General features: G+C 39.5%; 1 protein-coding gene across 2 annotated transcripts in view; it reads right to left on the bottom strand.

Annotated features, from left to right (window-relative positions):
• Positions 1-2,586, bottom strand: part of eppk1 (epiplakin 1) — a 32,003-nt gene extending 29,417 nt beyond the window's left edge. For both annotated transcript variants that reach the window (XM_029514929.1, XM_029514930.1), the window contains exons 1-2: positions 2,447-2,586; positions 488-615 (exon numbers count right to left, since the gene is read on the bottom strand). The gene's annotated coding sequence lies outside the window, so the exon portion shown is untranslated. The remainder of the gene's footprint in view (positions 1-487; positions 616-2,446) is intronic.
• Positions 2,587-4,074: the final 1,488 nt, after the last annotated feature.

Here is a 4,074-nt window from a genome sequence, read left to right as displayed (position 1 = left end):
CTAAACAACAGTGTGATATAGAAACATATGCTTCACTGGGTTTGGATATTACATACACTGCATTTAAGTAAAATTAAATTATGTTGTTTCCACCATTTCTAAAGATAATTATCAAGACACAGTTGGACGAAACATTGGAATTAAAGTATCACCAGTGTATTCTTCTTCTACTGCAGTTAAATCTATTTAGATCTGTGTTGTGGTCATTCTGGACCTGTTGTGTTAAAACAAGAGATGTGTCTAATTTGCATCATTGAAGTAGATCAATTCTGTCAACAATCCAAAAGTAAAACAATAAAGTTTTCAAAACTAAATGCATCACTCAATCAGACTTTCAGAAAATGAAAATGTAAATCCAAAAAATATAAAATAAATGAGTACAGGATGTTATGATTGCTTTATGCCCTCTGAAACCTGAGAGCTGAATTATAATTTCGCTGATAAGATTTGTTTTACAACATGGTCATCGTCTAGCTGCACAACACACCTTTTGTGTGTCCTGCTTCTGTGCAGCCTCAGATCATATGATGGTACAGGCTTCTCCAACGTCCAAAGACACCCAGGCCTCCGCTCCTGTAGGGATGTTTGGGGAGGGAAGTTTCTTCTTTGTCAAATCTGCAGCTCACAAACATATTTAGGATTAGCATGTTTGACAGAGTCTTAAACAAGCCGTACATATAAAACAAAATGCTGAAGAGGAAAGCGAAACCAAAATGCCATAAAGCACGTATCTTCGTAGGGTTGACTCATTTACAGCAGAGAGCAAAGCAGTAAAAGTTTAATATGTTAAGATCTTAAAAAGTAAAAGTGAAGATGAGAAATGCAAAGGAAAGTTTGAGCACTGTTAAATGAGCACTTCCCAGAAAAGGAAAAAAAGCCTTCCACCGTCTTAATGATAGCTTAGTTTGCCTTTTTATACGTCAGTGGGAGTGAGGAAAGAAAGGGAGAAGCATTCAGCTCTTATAAAAGCTCATTGTTTTAACGCGTAACTGGAAGTTTGGCTCTATTCTTTCACTTTGTTATTTTTTCCATGTCACCTACTGCTGGAATAATGCCCCCAATCAGCTGCTTCTGAGGCATCTTTCACAGGAGGGTGTGAGCTTCTTGTGATTGAAAATATTCTTTTCATTTACAACCTCAGCGGATTTAAGGTGTGTGCTATTTCACTATTCGCAGCGCAACACATTAGGTCACCAGGTTTCACTGATGACTACATGGTGTCGAAAGCTTAATGCCAAAGTAACCTGATTGTGAAATAGACATGAGCCTTTCAACAGCAACAGCAGTCATGCTGTTATATTTCCTGCTGTTGATGTCACCCACTGCGTAAATGTTTGACTCTTCACAGTTATTACACAACTATGCTTATCTTGCCTTTAAGGCAAATACATTACCTGCATTAAACTTTTCCTGCACGCTGTTAACGCACAGCTGCTGGTCACAGTAAAGGCTTTTACTTTCCTCCTCTGAGACAGGTATTAGATTTAAATACAGCAGTGGTCATACATACAAAAAGCCTTTAAATTACATTAATTAAACCTCAATCTTTCAGGTTGTATTCTGAAATAAAAGCAGGTTTTTACCTTTGTTGTATTTTTAAATAAAACAGTCTTGCCATCACATCTCTTGTCTCACGTTTTGTCAACAACTTAAGGCTACAGGTAATGTAAGATTATCTCTAAAGATATTTTCCTCTCCAGGCAACAGTCCAAAATATTTATTCACTGCGTTACACAAAAAAAGTTAACACCTAATCCTTTATCAAAGTACCTGCAAACGATTTTCTCACCATTCAACTAGTCACCACAGCTCCAATTCTAATGACATCACTGTGAATTAACCAAGTCATGATTTTGACCCTTTCACAGTAAATCTCCATACAGATGTATTTGAATGAAAATTTTAAATGGACCTATGTGAAGAATGCAGATTTAAGTTACAGCCACTTCGGTGATTTCTTTCTTGTGTAGCTGCTGGCCAAAGAAAACATTTTGGTGATTAATCCTGTACAGCATGTCAACACACCAACTTCTCGGGTTCAGCTATAAAATATCTGATCTGTGGTGAACATTTGACACCACTTCAGATGTCGTGAAACAGGAATGAATCAGCCCACCAGTTTATGTTCAGACTTGATAGAATGGATTCAGGCCAGCTTTAAAACATTACTGGAGCAACTGTGGGCAAAGGTAATGAGAGAGGAATGTTTGTTTTCCCATTTTATCAGAGGGGTGTTGGCCAAAGCGCAGGACAGTTATTTCCTCAGATTTTGTCTTTCACAGCACTTTTTTAGTCCAACAGATGGAACTCAAATAAAGTAAATGCTCGTTTAATTTCTGTGAGAATTTCACCACAGCCTGGCAGCAAATAAAACAAGAAGCTCAATCCTCCTCTTTAGAAATAAATCAAATCTGCCGTCACCCATTTACAAGAAATCCACTCTTACCTGAGTGAGCAGATGTGCAATGTGACAAATCCGTGCTGGGTAGAAGGCTGACTCAGCAGCTGCGGGGGAAATTAAGGTTTTGAAGCACGCCCAACATCTCAGTGGTAATCCTCCTGCCCCACTGATCAGATATAGAGAAGACCAGCTGCTTAGTCCCTCCTCCTCCTCCTGGAGACCAGCCTCTCTTCCTCAGACCGTCCGCTCAGGATGCCAGGAATTCCTGCAGTCCATTGTGCTCTGAAAGAAAAACGTCAAACAAAAGTTAGGAGATCATAGAATGCATACAGAGGAGTGATAAAGATTACTCCGGTCAAACACGGGGGACTTTAAACTTCTTTGTCTTTTATTGATGCACAGTAAATAATTTCTCTTCGTATGTCCAGTGAATGTGAACGGTGCACACAGACGCCTCTGTTCCTTATCTCACCAGCCAGGTTGAGACGAGCAGAGCCCGATCCTCCTGAATCCAGAGACCTGTGTCTGTGTGCTTTCCCCAAGTCTGGCAGCTTTTCAACAGAGAATACCAGGAGTGGCTTTGCATCATACATTAAACACAGTTTCATCACAGAGAGAGACACCATCTGTTTGAAGTCACACAAACCAGGTGCAAAGACGTGAGTCACAACACAGTGACAGCGTGTTGTGATTAATGTGGAGGTGGAAACAGTTTGTCGAGGTTAAAGGTAAAACAGGTGGGAAACTTTCTCCAGGTTGAGGAGGAAAGAGGGGTTCTTTCTCTGGACGTTTGCATGACACATTTCACCACCGAATGAAGAAGTAGAATAAATGTCTGTCTGTTATTTCAGACACGAGCTTTCAGAAAAGAGACATTAGTTCATGATGATGAATCCACCATTTGAAGGCAGTCGTGTAGAACACGACGTGACCAAATAATCACGGTGAGTTAAACACAACCAGTTTGTGTCGTGCTGTTTTGGTGACACATGCAGACAGTAGATCAGACAGCAGCTCTGCTACAAACTTCAACAATCAGAAGGGAAACAAAACAAATCAGAAATGTGACACGGGAGGACTAACAAGATTTTAACTATACAAACAGATTTTCTGTAATCACACCCTGACGACTGACACTCTAATGGACTTCCAAAGAACAAACTGACCGCCCAAGAGGTTTTTTGTTTGTTTGGTTGTTTTGTTTTGTTTTTTTTTTTTGTGAGATTCCTCTGATTCATTTAAAAGCTGAATATGTTTTTGGCATCCGGCGCAAAAACGTTAATGATAACAAACGCAAAAGCAAAAGCAAAAGCAAACCTCACGTAATCCTCAGTAATCCACAGTGAAATGGCAGTCAGGTGTGCAGTGAAGGTCAAATCTTCAAATTAAATACAGTTAGGCAGATATCTTGATTTCTAATGAGAAAATAATAGTCTCAGAGTTCGTTGGCACAGAAATGCATTTTTCTGAAGTCACTGCAGTCTGACGGTTAGTGGGTAACGCTGCTCTGCAGGATCGACCCCCAATAAATCTTCTCCCTGACACTCACAGTTGGTTTGGCAGGTTAGATATTTTGTAATGTGTGCACATTTCTCATCATTCAATTCACTGTCACATATGCATTTTATGCGTGAACAATATCTGTAATTATCTTCAGAGATATTTCTGAAAAT

This window comes from Echeneis naucrates, chromosome 11, assembly GCF_900963305.1.
Source record: "Echeneis naucrates chromosome 11, fEcheNa1.1, whole genome shotgun sequence".
NCBI lineage: Eukaryota > Metazoa > Chordata > Actinopteri > Carangiformes > Echeneidae > Echeneis > Echeneis naucrates.
Note: the sequence above shows the minus strand (reverse complement) of the source record. Positions and strands in the feature narration are given on the sequence as shown.